Here is a 19,902-nt window from a genome sequence, read left to right as displayed (position 1 = left end):
TTTATTTATAAAATGCTTTTCATTTTATAAAGCCCACTTCATCTTCTTTCTATCTCTAAAACAGACATAGTAGTGGGTATGAATTATTATTTCCTTCTATACATTAAAAAACCTTTTACAGATAGGTTTGTGAGATTTAATTGTTTGTTGAAATGAATTTAGGCATTCTGTCTTCTAGCTTATTAATCTTTCCATATAGCATGGTTGTCTCATAAGATGTCTTTTGGGGAAGGCAGGTGGGGCTAGAAATGTTTTGAAGATCTGGATGCAGGTAGGTGTGTTTTAATTTCACTCTGCAGGACTGGGCTTCTGTCTGCATCTCCAGTTCATTTCCGGCTCATTTCTCCCTGGCTCTTGAACCCTGGCTACTGTCCTTACCTCATCAAATGCCTTCCTGATCCAGGACCTTTTCACTTGCTGTTCCCTCTGGCCTGAACATATTTCAATACAGTTTTACCTGGATAACTCTTCATTGGAAAAGACCCTGATACTGGGAAAGATTGAGGGCAGGAGGAGAAGGGGGTGACAGAGGATGAGATGGCTGGATGGCATCACCAACTCAATGGACTTGAGTTTGAGTGAATTCTGGGACGTAGCGATGGACAGGGAAGCCTGGCATGCTGCAGTCCATGGTGTCTCAAAAAGTCGGCCACAACTTAGTGACTGAACAACAACTCTTTGGAACTGAGTATAAATACCCCTTTAAAAAAAAAAAAAAAAGACCTTGTTTTCTTAAACTCCTTCACTCCAATTTAGTCCTTTTCAAAGCACCTTGTAATTGACAATTATTCACTTAACATTTGTTTCCCAAAACTGACAAAATTATTGAGGGCAAGATACCTATCTGTTTTGCTCACTATCTGACATTAAGCACGCGGTACAGTTCCTGGTACTTAGGAAGCATTCAGTAAATATTCTTAGAATGGATAAAAGAATGGACAAGTGGTGAGAGAGGGCCACTCCTTAGAGCTGGAGTCTACTCCTTAGGTTTTTAGCATAATGCCCTATAGTTAAGGGGTTACAGGATTGATCATCTATCTACTGCTGCCTAACAAACGACTTCAAAATGAGATGGCTTAAAACAATGACCACTGCATTTGCACACACCACGGTAGGACAGCCGTTGGGGATAAGTTCAGCTGCGTGGTTGTGCTGGTCTCATCTGATTCATCCCATGGAGCCGCTAGCATCTTGCAGCTGGACGAGGACCAGAAGAGCCTAATGCTGCTGCTGACTGGGCCACTCCTGCCTCAGGATTGTTCATGTCTAAGGAAGAGGACAGTCTCAGGGACACAAGTAGGGTGGCCAGCCACACTGCCTTGCCTGGGACTCTCACGGTTTTGGCAATGAAAATCCCACATCCTGAGAAACTCCTTAGGGCTGGGAAAATCAGGATGGTTGGTCACCCTACCAGCAAGAAAGGAGTGGAAGTGATGACTAGGCTTCAGAACTTCCACAGCGAGAAAGTTGCATTCTCTTAGTCAAAGCATGCCCCAAGCCCAGCCCAGATTTAAGGGAGTAGAGAAGTGAGCCCCCAACCTTGATGGGAAATGCAGCAAACACATATTGCAAAGGAGAGGGGATACAGGGATGGGAAGATTTTTGCAATCTATTACAGATAAGGAAAGGAAGACCACAGACTCAGAAGTCAAAGTAAGGTTTTTGTTTGTTTGTTTAGTGAAAAATCTGTACAAAGGAAGGAAATACTGGGAAAGCCATCGTTAGCCAAATGTTAAGTGACAACTCTTGAGTACCTTAATATGTTACAAGCTTTCTGTGGTATACAAGTACAAACCAAGACACGCTTTTGGGAAAATGCCTTGGATTTGCAGATGAGGAAGGATGTTGAAACATACAGGTAAAGGAATAAGACTTCTTGGAAGTCAAGAGAACGGACCTCAAATCTCCTAATCATATGTTAACAACAGCAAAAAGGCTGTTTGAAGGGTAGTGTTGATAGCCTGCTTGTCCAGCAAAATATTTCCGATAACAAAACTACATTTGTATAATGCTTGCCATGTCCCAAACGCTGCTCTAGTATAGGCGAATTTACCTTGATAAACACATTGAAATCTCAGGTTTACAGATGAGGAAACAGAGGTCCCAGGTCTTTAGGTCGTAAATGGTGGAGTCGCAATTGGAACCAGGCAGTCTGTCTCTTGCCTTCCCAGGAGCTACCGTTTTGCTGAGGATTTAACTTCCTTTTCCTAACTAGCAGTTTGGAACAGAATTCTGAAAGTCTCTCTGGTATGGAGGTGGCTCTTCCTCAAGAGAGAGGGCCACTGGGAGAGTCTGGCTACGGAACAGAAGTCCAGGACTTGGGTTCCCATCCGGGAGGGAAGAGTGGCTCCTCTTGCGCGGGCGCAGTGGTCTAGCTGGGAAACGTAAGTCTGGGTCGGCTCCCGCTTAGAGCATCGGGTGAGGCTGCCCTCCCTCACCCGCGGACAAGGCCTTTGAAGTGGGCAAGGGGAGGTGGCAGCCACAAGGGCGCCGTGGGCCAGCCATTAGAGGGGGAATCACCTCAGCGCGCCTGGCTGGGGAGAACTTCTCAGGGGCGCAGTGGACCAGCCACCGGGGGGAATCACCTCAGCGCGCCTGGCTGGGGAGCACTTCTCAGGGGTGCCGTGGACCAGCCGTTCGAGGGGGAATCACCTCAGCGCGCTTGACTGAGGAGAACTTAGGGGCACAGTGAACCAGTCATTAGAGGGGGAATCACCTCAGCGCGCCTGACTGAGGAGAACTTCTCAGGGGCGCCGTGGACCAGCCATTAGGGGGGATTGCCTCAGCGTGCCTGGCTGAGGTGAACTTAGGGGCACAGTGGACCAGCCATTAGAGGGGGAATCACCTCAGCGCGCCTGGCTGAGGAGAACTTCTCAGGGGCGCAGTGGACCAGCCACCGGGGGGAATCACCTCAGCGCGCCTGGCTGAGGAGAACTTCTCAGGGGCGCCGTGGACCAGCCACCGGGGGGAATCACCTCAGCGCGCCTGGCTGAGGAGAACTTCTCAGGGGCGCCGTGGGCCAGCCATTCGAGGGGGAATCACCTCAGCGCGCCTGGCTGAGGAGAACTTCTCAGGGGCGCCGTGGACCAGCCATTAGGCGGGATCGCCTCAGCTCATGGGCACATTTAACTGATGGAGAAACTGAGCCCTGTCCCCTCCGAGAGCCCGGGAAACACCTTTGCTAACTTTTGACTTCTCTGAGCCTGGGTTCCTCATGGATGAAATGGGACGAACAGTCCCCATGTGGCTGCAGTTCTGTGCATACTGGGTGCGGCTCTTACCAAGGCGCGAAGTGCTACTTAATCACAAGATTACTGTGAGGAAATCAAATGAGATGATGGAAGTGAAAGCACTTGGCATGCTTTTAGGCGTGTTATAAACGCGAGCTCTTAGGAACTCACATTGCTGTTTTTATTAACAAAGAGGTCAAGCTTTGCTGCTTCCTGGCCTCAGGTCACCCCACTTTCCCTGGCCAGATTTCTTGCAGATGCATCCAATTACTCACTGGAAGAGCTGAGGGCAGGGTTGGCTCCCTGTGCAAATAGATGACTGGTTCTGCCCTTCATATACAGTGTTTCTTCACTACTTCAGAGGGGTTGAAGTGAGTTGGTAATTTGTAACTGCTCTAAGTGTAATTCTCTGGCGTGTTCAGCATATACTTCCATCTCCTAATTAATTTGGGAAGTTGAAAACCGTTGATGTTGAAATGGAACTTTTGGCTGCCGTTTCTCTTCTTTCCCCTCTTGGTTGATTAAAAATCTACTAATAGGAAGAACACCCTTGGCACCCTCTTTGCTTCCTTTTTTTCATTCACAAGGCTCAGTGTTCCATTTGTGGATATAAAGTATAATTTTATTTTCAACTAGTTCAAAATATGTTTATACAAAAACTAGTTTGGACAAGGCATTTTGCCAAGCCCTCAAGACATAAGAAAATGGTTTTGAAATGTGCCCTGCTCTCAAGGAACTTGCCGTATCGAGGGGAAAGAACGTAGTATGGAATCTCATGTGAGTAGGGTTCAATTAGGACTCAATCAAGATTTCACAGACAACCTCCATTATTTTATTTAAGCCAGTGTTGTGTCTCTTTTACTCGTGATTGACATATCTTTCTGTTAATGCTGTTTGAAGCCAAAGTTACATGCCAGGCCCTTAGTTATCTTGAGAAAGAATTTAAGTGCTTTACCTGCTCCTGGTCCATATCCATCATCACAGAAATGCCCCTAACCCTGGGGGCATATTCTCAAAGGACCTGGGTGAGGCACATTAAAGGAGAGTGTCTGAAGCTTTATTTTGCTTCTTGTATTAGTGCTGTGGCCTTAGGATTTTCTGCCCTGTCCCATGAATGTGCATTCTTGACTAAGTTCTTTTATTTCAAGGTATCTACTGCATAGCATAGGGAACTCTGCTCGGTGTTAGGTAACAACCTAAATGGGAAAAGAGTTTGAAAAAGAGTAGATATATGTATAACTGAATCACTTTGCTGTACAACTGAAACTAACACAACATTATTAATCAAGTACACTGCAATATAAAATAAAAAGTTTTCTTAAAAAGGTTCAGCTAGTCTATCACACTTTCCTAATCATCCATATCATATTGATCTTTCCTTTTTTAAACTGTAGCACTCACAGTCCACCTTGACATTTAGTCATAGACCACTTTGCATTGTTTGTAAATTTATTGTGAACTATGAGTTATTGAGCAGGGATTCTGGGACAATTGTTGGTGAAAAAGCACAGATTTGGAGATGAAGAGATTTGAGTCTGAATTCTGGTCCCACTGCTTATTGACTGTGTGACTGAAATTTTGGGAACCTCCGTTTCTTCAGCTATCACACATAAAAGCTACCTTCTGCAGGATTGTTACTCACAGGCATGTTGTGAGAATTAAACATGGTCATTATTAAGATGGAAAGCACCCTTCTCTCCTACACAGTGCTTGTTTCTATGTTGTTGTTCAGTCGCTAAGTTGTGTCCAACTCTTTGTTACCCCATGGACTGCAGCACACTAGGCTCCTGTCTCCTCCACCATCTCATGGAGTTTGCTCAAAGTCACGTCCATTGAGTCAGTGATGCTATCTAACCATCTCATCCTCTGCCAGGCCCTTCTCCTTTTGAACGGTTCGGAAGTGTCTTAACACTAGATGGATAAACTTAATACTAGTTGAATGAGGGTCTGTCACATACAGTTAAATTATGAGTGTCGACTAAAGGTTTTTTCTTTCACCTAAAATCGTAACATTTTAGAATATATGTCTTGAGATTCTCAGCCTAATATTCTGCCCACTATTTGGTGTAGTCCACAATACCTTGACATTAAAAGACACTTACTCCTTGGAAGGAAAGCTATGGCAACCCTAAACAGTACATTGAAAAGCAGAGACATCACTTTGCTGACAAGGTGCATATAGTCAAAGCTATGGTTTTTCTAGTAGTCATGTATGGATGTGGAAGTTGGACCTTAAAGAATGCTAAGCACCAAAGAATTGATGCTTTCAAGTTGTGCTGGAGAAGACTCTTGAGAGTCCCTTGGGCAGCAAGGAGATCAAATCAAGGAAATTTTATCTCCTCAAGGAAATTAACCCTGAATACTCATTGGAAGGACTGATGCTGAAGCTGAAACTCCAATAACTTTGGCCACCTGATGTGAAGAGCCAACTCACTGGAAAAGATCCTGATGCTGGGAAAGATTGTAGGCAAAAGGAGGAGAGGGTGGCAGAGGATGAGATACTTAGATAGCATCACCCACTCAATGGACATGACTTTGAGCAAACTCCAGGAAATAGTGGAGGAGAGAGGAGCCTGGCATGCTGCAGTCCATGGGGTCTCAAAGAGCTGGACAAGACAGTGACTTAATAATAACAACAGTGAGTATTTCTTTAATACCTGTTAAACTCAACCCACTGTCCCTTCAAAGAAACAGGAGACAAGGCAAGTTTCCTGTTCTCAAGAAGTTTCAGTATATTTGGAAATGAGGGATATATATTTTTTATCTGTGTCATCTCTGTCCCAACTACTCAACTTCTGGTAATTGGAGTTCTCTAGGATATGGTCCAGGGCATCTTTTCACTTTATATTCTCCTTGGGTGAATTCATTTACCTCCATAGCTTTAAACACCCACTAACATGCCTGAGACTTACAAATTTATATTTGGAGTGTAGACTTTTCTTTTAAGCTCCAAACCCATATATCCCACTGTCTAATTAACTGATGCACTTATTCCTTGACTACTTTAAGGGAAGCTGATCTGAAACGGCTGCCTTCTCCTCCAGACCTGCGCTCCTTCAGTGTTCCCCATCTTCATTGAGTACCCAAAGCCAGAGACCCAGGAATCATCCTTGTAGTCTCCTGTCTCCCACAACTCCCTGCCCACATCCAATAAAGCACTAAATTATACCGCTTCTGTTAACACCTTCAAAATGTAATTGGAATCCACCCAATTCTGTCTCCACGGACTAACTCCAAAGCTCAGGCCACTGTCATCTGCTTCTGGGACACTGTAACAGCTGTCTCTCAGCTCCTTCCTCTAATCCATTTTCCACGTGACAACAAGAGTGATCTTTTTAAGTACAGAGCTGATCAGGTCACTTCTCTGCCTAAAATCCCCCAACACATTTGCTGAAAAATTGCAGTTTCAAGTCATTCCCCGGCCCTCTGACAGTTCACAGACGTTGCCCTACTGATTCTGTAAGCCCAGCTCCTCCAGCTCTCCACCTAGTTGCCTTCTTCCAGCCACACGTATCTCTTTGTGCACTGATGGTTGCTTTTTAGGGAAGCCTCCCCTGCCCCCAACATCTAGATGAGGTTCTCTTATTATGCCTCCTTATAAAGCCCTGACTTTTAAAAATTCTACTTAACTGTAATGAGATAGTACGAATTTGCAGGAGTATTTGTTTATCGGTTCGCCCATTAGTCTGCAAGCTCCTTGAGGACAGACACCACATCTCCCCAGCACCTGACACCCTGCCTAGCACACACAGATGCCCGTTGAATGATGTCTGGGAGAGTGCAAGCAGTAAGAAAGCTTGTGCCAAGTACCAAAGAAATCGTAAGACAATGAGTGTAATGAAAATTCAGAAGGAAAATAAGAAAAAGATCACTGGAACCTGGGGTGGATGAGACTTATTTCTTTAGCTAAAACAAAGATCCTTTTCTATGAGCTCTGAATATTCAGGGGACACGTTTTATACCTGTTTGACAGAAGAGGACTATCATATGAGGCAGCAAATAAAGGTGGGAAAGTAAACTGAGTCCACCCTGTAGCTGCCTGTGGGTGCCAGGCTAAGCAATTTAAACTTTATTCTATGGACGATAGGAAGCCATTGATAGTTTTTGAGCATGAGTGGTAACATTTGCAAATCTGTGGCATGAGAAATGGATCTTTGGGCACTTTTAGTTGCCAGCAAGAGAAACCCATTCCAAACAGGCAGAGTGTGATACTACGACTCAGATGATGAAACTTATTTATTTCTGAATCTCTCTGCTCTGCATCCTTTGGGTAGGCTCCTTGGTCTGCCTCATGGTGATAGGGTGGATGCAGCAGCTCCAGGATCATGTCTTTCTAGGCTGAAATCTAGGGAAAATGATTATCAGCTTTCCTAGGTTCCCTGCGGCTCTAATAACGATTCTGGGATTGCGGCTACGTGGCTCAGATAGACTGGTTTATTTCCTGTGCACCTCTCAGGACAAATATTTATTACTCAAGGAATGCAGTGTGCCCAGTGGCTTAGTCCTAGTTCAAATTCACAGCCCCCTTTTCCCAGCTTTGGGTGAAATCAACAAAATTTTCACCCCAAATGGAAATCTTTGGCATGCAAATTATTTTGAGCCGAAAACAACCAAGCCCCGAAAGACTCAGGAAGAAGCTTTGACTTTCCCCCTCACTGCCCAAAGAATGTATTGGGTTGGTTGAAAAGTCCATTCGGGTTTTCCCAGAAGATGGTATGGAAAAACATGAGTGAATTTTTTGGCCAACCCGATAGATAGATGACATGTTCCAGAAAGGGAGCATCACTAGAGATGACTCCAGTATGAACTAGGTGTGGAGGCAGGGAGGAACCCAGCGTAAGTCTGTTATAATTCCTCTCTGTGTCCCATTGTCTCTGCATGGACCAGCAAACATTTATTTAGCAAACATGTGTTTTTTCACCCCATGTCCATTTTCTTTCCCTTTGAGGTCTCAAACTACTACCTCTGACACCCTCTTTTGTGTTTAGCATAAGAAGACATTTAAGATGAGCGTTTCAGCCATTTTGGTGAGTTATTCAGTTCTCCTGGGTCTCTCCATGAGCGCCAAGTCACTTCAGTTGTGCTGGACTCTTTGGGACCCCGAGGACTGTAGCCCACCAGGCTCCTCTGTCCATGGGATTCTCCAGGCAAGAACACTGGAGTGGGATGCCATTTCCTCCTCCAAGGGATCTTCCCGGTCTCTCCCATGTATACACATTTTTAAACTTTTGTTTGATTTTCTCCCGTTAATCTGTCTCATGTCAGTTTAATTCTCGGGCTAGCCAAAAGAACCTGGAAGGGTAGAGGGAAATTTCCTCCCTAACACCACATTGGATGAGAGTTGGGGAGGAGCACATTTCCAAATGAAAACAGGATTGTTGCTGGAAGCAGGGTAGTTGAAGGCTGGGTCCCAAGTCAATAAATGTCGGTAACAGGAGGGGAGGTCAGCCTGGCAATGCAGAGAACAGAGTGGAGCAGAGAGAGACCACTGCTGAGGGTTGTTCATCCTTCTGTTTCCTGCAGTGGCCTGAGGGCATTGAACCTAGCCCTTCAGTTCTTTGCAACCATCATTGAACCTCTTACAATGCTCTGCTTGCCAAAGATCTCCATAGAGCAACTGAATTATCTCCATAGGGATAGATCAGAAGGGGAAGAAGGATTTATGATGGATAAAAGATATCCTGGAGAAGGAAACGGCAACCCACTCCAGTATTCTTGCCTGGAGAATCCCATGGACAGAGGAGCCTGGCAGGCTACAGTCCATGGGGTCGCAAGAGTCAGACACGACTTAGCGAATTAACTACCACCAAAAGGTGTCTAGGAGGTCACACACTTATCCCACTGTCTGTAAATTGGTTGCATTCTGCCATTTAAGAAGCCCCTTCCTGTTTCACTTTAGTAGCTGTTACAGCAATGTGTTTGGGAGGGAAGGTAGCTAACTTGGCAGGATTGCTAATCTAACTAGGTTTATGGTGATTTAATTCTTCCTGGTTTGTTGTTATGGAAAAAATGGATTTAAAAAAAGACCGGATTCTTTTTTGGCTTTCTCCTGGTTTTTATTTATTGCACAAGTAGTATCACAACAACAATAAAGGAAGAAAAAAAAGAGGAAAATAGTAGGCTACTGTATATGTCTTTTTAAAGAGACAGACAGCCCTTGGTAGATGTGTAAATATTGTCTTCAGTTTATCCTATATCCTCTAAATGTTGGCTTGTCAAAAAAAAAAAAAAAGCAAGCCTCATTCTGTTATAGCCCTACAGGCATATTAGTACAAAGTACAGCATAGCTCTGTTGAATTTTTAAATAAGTGTTGGCTAGATAAGAAAAGCTGTAGTCTGTACTCATTCAAGTTAAGATGGAAGGGCTTGAGGAAAGTGGGAATAAAGAAAGGGATCTGTGTAATTATTTGCCTTTTGCCTGCAGTCATTTCTTCTCCTGTGTGGCCCCCTCATGTCTGAAGGACATGCAGCTTCAAAACCGTTCTGTCTTCTTGTGTAATCTTTTGAAACCTGGCTGGGTCATTGAGTTTTCAACTTTCTGAAAACCCCATAACCAACAAAACATTAAATATGTATTTGAGAACGAGGGTGATGTATGGTTTTTGTTGTGACCTTGGCTGAGAGGGGCAATGACTGATGTGATATTGTGATTTATAGCAAGAAATATATATTTGGTCTTTCTGGCACATAGCTCCTAAAACTCTTGGAGTTTCCTAAGTGATGACAACCTTAGAGGTGTCTTTTGTTATGAAGTGACTTTTGGACCCCACCTGAGGTTGTGGGCTGATTCCAAGAAGACCCAAATTATATGATTAGAGGGTTGGAATCTGTGGTCCTAGCCACTGCCTTTCAGGAGGGGAGAGGGGTTGAATGATGAATCAATTAGCAATGGCCAACGATTTATTCAATCATCACTCAGTGACGCTTCCATTAAAAACCCCAGAGGACAGGGTGTGGAAAGCTGAACACTTGAGATTTGGAGAGAGTGGCTTACTCTGGAGGGGCCATGGAAGCTCTGTGCCCTTGCCCCATACTTTGTCCTGTGCATCTCTTCCATCCAGCTCTTCCTGAGCTATGTTCTTTGATAATAAACCAGTGACCTAATAAGTAGGCTGTTTCTCTGTTCTGTGAGTCACTCCAGAAAATTAACTGAAATCCAAGGAAGAGGTCATTGGAACCGCCAATCTGTAGCCAGTTGGTCAGAAGCACAAGCAACAACCTGTTAGGGGAAACACTGATTGAAACTGCTATCCTGGCCACGCAAGATAATAGCCACCTGTGTGAGTTATCTTAAAAATAGGAGGCTCAGGTAAGGGATGCAGAACTGCAAGCCCCAACCAATCAGAAGGATTCGGGAAAGGTAAAAAGGAGAGAGGAGACTCTAGTCCATATGTTCTGCCAACCTCCCAGAATCCTTCTCACTGGAAACCATCTTGACTGAGGGATGCTCGGGCCACCAGGAAAGACCCTGAGTCAGAATGATTGGCCAGAGACAACCCGAAACCAACTCCATCACCATAAAACCACGTGGCAGAGCAGTCCTCCTGGGCTCCCTTACTTTGCTGGTCTTCGCCCAGGGGCCCCTTCCAAATAAAAGCTCTTGCTTTGTCAGCATGTGTGTCTCCACATACAATTGGTTTCTGAGTATTAGACAAGAGCCCACTCTCAGGCCCCTTCCTGCAGCAAACCTAAGTTTGCAACTAGCAACTGAAGTTAGGGGTGGGAGTGGCGGTCTTCAACCTGTGAAATCTGATTCTTTTTCTGGGTAGTATCAGAATTGAGTTGAATTCTCCAACACCCTGCTGGTATCTGTGAATTGCTTGTTGGTATGGGAAACCCTCTCCCCACACTGGCATTGATCTCAGAACACCAAAAGAGCTAGTGTGGGACTCTCCTGTGGCAAGATCGTCATCTGATGGATTGACCTACTTTTGATACAGGATTTTCTCCTCCACCACTTCTAGGTTTGTTTGGTTTTTTAAAACAATTCATGACCCATCTGTTAATTTAATGTGATTGAGACCATTGAGTGCTACTGTTTTCAGATGATAATTGAAAAGGCATAGCTTTTCCAAATGTGTCTGAAGACTAGAATTTGCTAAGCCTCTGGACGTCAGTAATATCTGGCAGATATGTAGGTGGTAAATTGAATAAATAGGATCTATCGTGTGTTGGAAACTGCTTTCTGTAAATAGGAAATAAATGTAATGTTATCCACAGTGAGTCAGATCTGAAGTAATGGTGTTCAAAACTGTTGACTCCCACTCAGGTATTCTAAGGACTAAGTCAGCCATTCTTCACCCTTTTCAAAGTGCCTGGTACTGGAATGCAACAGGCGGCGACCCTGAGGCATCATCTGCCCCTCTGGGTTCATTTGCACAATACACACACAAACAATTTCAATCGACATTTATCAGCTCTTGCCCGTCAAAAATTAACAGGGCCGTTTCCTAAATGTTCTGTGGAGGTGTCGTTTTCCTGTCTCTCTGACACACAGCCTCCAGGCATCCAGTTCTCTCTCCTCTCCTGTCCCCACGGAGCTGTTCCCATCTTCCCTGAGAGCTAAGCAGACAGAAATGCTGTGCCTACTGTTCCCGTCCTTGCACTGCTGTTGCAGGAAGGCGGACCCCTTCCAGGGCCCGCGAGTGGGCTCTTGCCTCACACTCAGAAATGAATCGTGTGAGGAGACACCTGTGCTGATAAAGCAGTGAGTTTATTGGGAAGGGGCGCCGGGTGGAGAGCCGCAGGGTGAGGGGACCCAGGAGAACTGCTCTGCCCCGCGGCTGCAGCCTCGGGTTTCCTGGTAGGCTTGGTTTCCCGTTGTCTCGGGCCAATCACCCTGACTCAGGGTCCTTCCTGGAGGCACGCGCAACACTCTGCCAAGGTGGATTCCAGTGAAAAGGATTCTGGGAGGTTGGTAGGACAAATGGAGTCTCCTCTCTCCTTTTGCTGCTGCTGCTGCTAAGTCGCTTCAGTCGTGTCCGACTCTGTGTGACCCCACAGACAGAAGCCCATCAGGCTCCCCCGTCCCTGGGATTCTCCAGGCAAGAACACTGGAGTGGGTTGCCATTTCCTTCTGCAATGCATGAAAGTGAGAAGTGAAAGTGAAGTCGCTCAGTCGTGTCCGACTCTCAGCGACCCCATGGAATGCAGCCCACCAGGCTCCTCCGTCCATGGGATGGTCCAGGCAAGAGCACTGGAGGGGGTTGCCATTGCCCTCTCCCTCTCCTTTTGACCTTTCCCAAATTCTTCTGGTTGGTGGTAGCTTGTTAGTTTCGCGTTCCTTACCAGGACCTCATGTTTAAGACAACTCATGTATGTGGTTACTATGGTGCCCGGCCAGGCCAGGCAGTTTCAGTCAGTGGTTCCCCTAACACTCCCACACCCATCTCTGTTATGCCCGATGTCCGAATCCCCGAGTGGGAAGAGAGAAGGCTTCCAAGACAATGCAACTCGCAGGAAGGGAAGTTTATTACTGACTCGAGCCAGGACTCTCCGCCCGCAACCAACGCAGTGGTGCGAGTCAGAGAGCCCCGAACCCAAGCTGTTACACAGATTTATAGGGTGAGAAGCGGATTGGTTACACGTTTGCAAAGCAATTTCATTGGTCAATACTTTCGCGCGCGCGGGACTTTCCTGGGGGTTTCAGCCCCGTTCCTAATTTCCTAATTGGCAAACATCGGTGCATTGTTAAGCGAAAGCTACCTGATAGTAGGAAGGCCTACTCCTAATCTAAGTCGCGTTACTTCTGCTCGCTTCACAATCTCAATGGCCCGTCCACTTCAGTTGGGTGCTTCCTCCAATGAAGTATGTTCTTCCTTCATTTCAGAGCTTACTTTTCAAGAAAACTGAAATATCATCAATGTCATATGGACGTTTTAGGCCACACTTTTTTAATGATGATTTTTTAAAACTTACATATTTAACCTCATAAATAATGATGTGATCATTTATACAGTACAAGCACCGGGTGTTTAGGACCAGCAGTTAGAACCTTACTTTTCCTTTATTATTTTATTTTATTTTATTTTTTCATTTATTTTTATTAATTGGAGGCTAATTATTTTACAACATTGTAGTGGTTTTTGCCATACACTGACATGAATCAGTCATGGATTTACATGTGTTCCCCATCCTGATCCCTCTGGGTCTTCCCAGTGCACTAGCCCTGAACACTAGTCTCATGCACCTGATTCCTTTAAATCAGGGCAGTTCTCTACGTTTGTGGATGCCCTGGCAGGTGTGGACCGCTGCGAATCAAACCACTCTCAACTCTGCTTCCTAGTCACATTGTGTTTTCATTTGTCTATGCTCTTCAGGGACATAGGGCTTGTCTGCAGCTCTCTCCTGGCCTCTGCTGTGCCTCTCAGCCTCTTCCAGCCTCCCAGCACTGCACACAGCCCTTTGCGTGTCGGTCCCTGTTCTGGGTTGGAGAGGGGTAATTCTTCCCCACAACGCGCTCTTTGTCAGCCCTGAGCCTCCAAAGTGAAAACGTGGCTGGCAGGAGCAGATGAGCTGCTGCACACCCACCCATGCTCATCCTCATTAGCTGTCTTTCTTCAAGGCAAGCACCAAGGGAGTGCAAGTTCCAGTCTTCTTGTAAATGCTAAAAGCCGGATGTTGCCTGACATAACTCCCCATGAGCAGCAGCTGTTTCCTCCCTCTTTCCTCCTGTGCATCTCTTGAACCCACTTTGGGAAAAGAACATTCCTTTGGTGCCTTGACCAGGAATGTTCTTAATCTACTGAGGCACAGCCATTTGTCAAATGCCTGTTATGCAGAAGGTACACCCTCTTTACCATATCTTTCAATCCTCCTGTCAATGCTGGGAGGCAGGAATGGAGTCAGAAAGACCCAGGTTTGAATGCTGGTGCTGTTATTCTCCAGCTGTGTGACCTGAAGTAACTCAAATGATGTCTGTGAGTTTTATGTCCCCATTTGTAGGATAAAGACAAGAAACCCCCTCCCATAGGATTGTTGTGAGATTTAAGCAGGATTTTCAATGTAAAGCCCTTAACACAATGCCTTGGCATGTACCAAGTGCTTAATAAATACTAGCTATTATCATGGAGAAGTTGAACTTGGCCAGGTTATTTGACTTACCCCATGATGGAACTGAACCGTGAATTCAAATTATTTGAATCTATTTCCCTTTCTTCTTCTCCTCCTTTGTTAGAAAGAAGGCTGTGTTCATGCCAGAGCACTATGAAAAAATATTGGAGCTCCTGGGTACTTTGGCAGTGTGCTATGCAATTAAACTCCAAGGCTAATAATAAGAAATTATAACATGATAGCTAATATCCATTGAGTACCCAGTATATGGTAGAAGCATGAGAGGCACTTGGCATGCATTCTGTAGTCTTTTTAACAGTGTTCTCCAAAATTTAGTCATTTGTGTTTTATCTTCATAATTTTTGCCGTTACTGTGTACCACCTATACAATTATATTACTTAATTTTCTTTAAAATTGACTCACATTATTACTTAAATGTGTTTCAAAAGAACAGTTGTCACTACTGTAAATAGCAGTATCACTTACCATGAATAGAGGATGATCAGGAAGATAGACCTAATTAAAACAAAGCCGTGTTGACCAGTTCCAGCTGGATAATCCTCTGGACCTGAAGCCTCTTCTTGCTAAAAGGAAGATTAGCAAGTGTTAAGAGGCCTTGGACACATACTAGATCTGAACAGGTGTTTCTTCTGGCCGTACGTAACTAGAATTACTGAAAAAGAACTGGGAACAAACAAAATAACAAAACAACTTGTGATTCCCTGTCCTTTAATGCTCTGTCAATGTACCACCTAATAAGCTCCGTGTCCCCATTTCCTGCTGAGGGAAACACTGTCTTGTGACAATCTCTCAGGGAACTGTCATCACCCCATTTTACAGGTGATGACTGAGGCTCAGAGAGCTCCCATCATTTATCCAAAGTGAAAAAAATTGGGTTAGAACCCAGGTCTTTTTCGAGAAAACACAAGAGGAACACAACAGGCTTGATAACCCAGCACACCCAGGAGCAGCAGCGGGCTTGCTTGTGTTTTCTGTTACAGGTTCCTGGCCGTCCAGCTCATGGAGTTGCTGAGCTTCTCAGCAATCTGAGAAACCCTGATCCTCTTGGGGAGGAGGGTGGCCCAGGCTTCTGGAACTGGGCCAGAAGCCATCCTTGCGGTTGGCATGCCTCTGCCTGCTGCAGCCTCCCCGAGCGACCGTGAGCTGTGGCAGTGCGTGCAGCTGCCTCCCTGCAGGAAGCATTCCTGGCTGGCCTGTTGGGGGGAGGTGGGGGTCGAAGGAAAGCGTCAGGACCCGCGGCCTTCCTAGGCAGCTGAAGCCATTGACCAGAGTGGAATTCTGCCCTCTCACGGAGCGTCTCCGCCCACCGGAGTAGAAGAAGAGGAGGAGCCTGAGTGCAAAGCCCAATTATTCCACCAGGTTACTTAGCTCAGTAAACTGGGGGAAATACTTCACCTTTTGTACCTCAGTTTTCTAACCTGAGAGATAAGGATGTGGCCAATACTCCTTTATAGGGTCGTTGCTAAGAAGGAACGAGCAGAAGCTTGAGTATCTAGGAGCTCGTGGCTGCTTACTAAATGACAGTTTTCTCCTTCCCCTCTTCCTCCTTAATGTGGTGCCTATATGCTACCTTAAATCCTTCTTCCTCTCCCAGCCCCATCTTCCTCAAACTGAGAACATGGATTGAGATCAATGTGTGTTTGGGCTTCACGGTGGGAGTATATAATCCCTCATGTGTTGTTGCTGTTGTTCAGTTGCTAAGTCGTGTCCAGCTCTTTCTGAACCCATGGACTGCAGCACTTCTTTGTCCTTCATTATCTCCCGAAGCTTGCTCAAACTCATTTCCATTGAGTCAGTGATGCCATCCAACCATCTCATCCTCTGTTGCCTCCTTCTCCTCCTGCTCTCAGTCTTTCCTTGCATCAGAGTCTTTTCCAACGAATCAGTTTTTCACATCAGGTGGCCAAATTATTGGAGCTTCAGCTTCAGCATCAGTCCTTCCAATGAATACTCAGAGTTGATTTCCTGAGAATTGATTGGTTTGATCTCCTTGCTGTCCAAGGAACTCTCAAGAGTCTTCTCCAGCACCACAGATTGAAAGTAACAATTTTTCATTGCTCAGCCTTCTTTATGGTCCAATCTCACATCCATACATGACTACTGGAAAAACTATGGTTTTGACTATATAGACCTTTGTTGGCAAAGTGATGTCTCTGCTTTTTACTACACTAAGTTTGTCACAGCTATTCTTCCAAGGAGCAAGTATCTCTTAATTTCTTGGCGGCAGTCACTGCCTGCAGTGATTTTTTAAGCCCAAGAAAAGAAAATCTGTCTCTGTTTCCACTTTTTCTCCATCTATTTGCCATGAAGTGATGGGACTAGATGTCATATTAGTTTTTTGAATGTTGAGTTTTAAACCAGCTTTTTTACTCTCCTCTTTCACTTTCATCAAAAGGCTCTGTGGCTCCTCTTCACTTTCTGCTATTAGAGTGGTATCATCTGCATTTATGAAGTTGTTGCTATTTCTCCTGGCAAACTTGATTCCAGCTTGTGATTCATCCAGCCCAGGCTTTCTCATGATGTACTCTGCATCTAAGTTAAATAAGCAGTGTGACAATATACAGCCTTGACACAGGAGTGGGTAATTTCATAGTCTAACCAATGGGAGGAGTATTCCAGCTATTTCGGGGGAGGACTGGGGATTTCCAGGAATTGGACAACCACCCACTCTTTTATCTTTATGGTTAACCCTGGAACTGTCATGGTGCCTTTGGGTATGTCACTTAGCCTGCAATGTGTTATAATGAGCATATACAGAGGCTCAAGATCTAGTGGAAATCCACTCATCTGCTATCTTGGACCTGTTTGATTTTAATCAGTTTATGTCATTTCCTCAGAGCCTGGCACGTGGTGAAAGGGCAGTAAATATTGGACATCGGTAGCAGTGTTACTGAATGCAAATTTGTATGCAGGACACACAGTGGGACCAAATAAACCAAAACATAAGTTTTTGCAGCAGGAAAAGCTTTATTTCAGGGCCAAACAAGGAGGACGGGTGGTTCATGCTCAAAAACACCAAACACCCTAGATGGTTTTCAGTGAGAAATTGGGCAAATTTGGGCATGTGGTTTTCTTCTGAGTGGTTGGTGGTGAGGTAACAGGGCCTCACCATCTTCCATCTGGCTGAAGTTACCATCTTCTACCTGGCTAGGAGCATTAGTTCCTACAGAAGAACTCAGATACTGTTATGTATACCCCTTGAGGAGGAACCAGGATCCCGATTTAATCACTGCACTATTGTTTCCTGATCGCTCCTCCTTTGTTTCTACATTCCCTTCCCCTTCCCTATTAGCAACTGTTTGAATCTGCTCTCTGATACTCACAGAAGGTCTAGGAAGCTGAAGCCTTTTCCCTACAAACTAGAAACGGGAACAGGGAAAGGATTTGTGTAACTGAGTAGAACTCTATGTGGCCTTTGCAGGTCAGAGCCCTCCCCCATATTTTCTGCTTTAGGTCCCCTCTGAAGTACCCAAATAATAGTATCTGATGCCTGTTTCCTGAGTTGGTTTATACCCCACAAAGTGAAAGGTGTTAACTATTTGGTAACCATGAGCATGTAGTAGCCCACAGATCTTCTGGAGTCTAAGGACTGATAATGTGAACCCCTGTGATACCACCCTATAATCTCACCTCCATCTGATCAGAGATTTGAACATGAGCTGATCACATTCCCTGCAACCCTCCCTCCCTTACCTGGCCTTTAAAAAGGTTATGCTTAAACCCTTGGGGGAGTCTGGGGGTTTTTGAGCATGAGCCACCCGTTGTCCTTTTATTGGCACCTTATAATAAACGCTGCACAATCCTTCACCGCAACCTGGTGTCAGTAATCAGCTTTACTGCGTGGGTGAGTGGGCCCAAGTTTGGTTCAGTAACTTTTGAACCTGGAAGGGCCCCACAGGGTCCTGCTTGGTTTCAGGAGTAAACATTGCTGAAAACTCCTTCTTAACTTCCCCCACTTACTTGGTTTCCTTGAAATTGATGCCAAACCCTTGGCTTTCTGTGCTCTGATGCCAAACAGAAGTACAGAGGCAAAGTTATGGAGTAGAAAGAAAGAGTGGCTTTCTTTCTTTGCCAGGCAAAGGGGGAACACAGCAGACAAGAGTCTCAAGAACTATGCCCCCTATTCCCCAGGGAATAGGTCTCTGGTCTCTTTAATCTTGCCTCGGGTGGTTTCAAGGCTGCTCCTCCTTTGATTAGCAACTGTTGGAATCTGCCCCTGGGAAGTCAGGGAAGGTCATGGAGGCCAAATGAAGGCTATTTCCCATAATCAAAGGAGTGGGAGACACAGAAAGGCTCTGTGCCCAGGAGCCCCACAGGGCCCTACGGGGCATCAAAATCACACTGTCCTTGCTTTGTTTGCTTTTCTCAGTGTTTGTCCTCTCTTTGCTTTTCTGGCTCGTCTTCTTCCTCCTGCCTCTTTGTCTGGTTATTTAGGATCTGTCCCTTTCCCACTTCCTCTTCCCTTCTTTTTCCATGTTCTTTCTCTTCAGTCTCCTCTACCCTGCTGGAAAGTGGCCTGCAAGTGCAGTGAATAGCCACTGAAGTGGGCTGCATGTAGTTTTTAAGTGATGTAATTTTCAAGGAGGATGGGCAGACCTGTCATTTGCATGAATAATCAGAGCATTTCCCATTTGGGCTGCTCCAAAAGTCAGTCTGTCAAAGCTTGTGAATTGTGTTAGCAATTTTATTTTCAATTTTTGCCCTTGAGTAAGGGCACCTGCCTGTCTGTTATGGGTGCTTTTGTCAAGGTTGATAATGCAAAGCAGGCAAGTGGAGGCGGAGGGAAGGGTAACTGCCATTTGAAGTTCTGTGACAAGAGATGGGTAAAGGGATTCTGAGAAAGTCCTGGAATAATGAGGACAATGAGCCATTGTTCTCAGGGCTTGATTTTTAGACTGTTTTGATAAGTATTTCAAACCTCAATTGTTTACATATGAATTACAAGACTTCTAGGAAAGCATAAAATCCATGAAAATTATATGCAAAGGATTCTACTGATGGCCTGTGTTTTGGATTCAGTTGACCTACAGCTAAATCAATGAAAACATACTTTCTGACTTCAAAGGTTAGAATTAAGAAGTGTGCTTCTAGGAGGAGAAGAGGAAAAGGAGACTGGGAGAGGAGTCATCCCACTGGAAAAGGTTAGGAGAGAGAGGAGGAGGAAATGAACACTGCTTAGTAATTACCCCATGCTCCCCTGATGGCTCAGTGGTAAAGAATCTGCCTGTAATGCAGGAGACTTGAGTTTGGTCCCTGGGTCAGGAAGATCCTCTGGAGGAGAAAATGATAACCCCACTCCAGTGGGGTTTTTTTTTTCTTGCCTGGGAATTCCCATGGACAGAGAAGTCTGGTGAGGCTACAGTTCATGGGTTCACAAGACAGTCGGACACAACTTCTCCACTGAACAGCAACTGTGTACTCAGCACCAGAAGGGTTTTCTCGTTCAGTATCCAGAAAATTTCTGTAAGGAGAGAGTCTTACCCTATTTTATAAAGAAAGAAATGAGGCTCAGACAAAACCCCTTCCTGAGGCCACACGGGATGTTCTGACCCTAAAGCCTGTGTCCTTCATGTTCCCAGTAAATTTAAGGTTCTTGCT

Source organism: Muntiacus reevesi, chromosome 3 (genome assembly GCF_963930625.1).
Source record: "Muntiacus reevesi chromosome 3, mMunRee1.1, whole genome shotgun sequence".
Taxonomy (NCBI): Eukaryota; Metazoa; Chordata; class Mammalia; order Artiodactyla; family Cervidae; genus Muntiacus; species Muntiacus reevesi.
Note: the sequence above shows the minus strand (reverse complement) of the source record.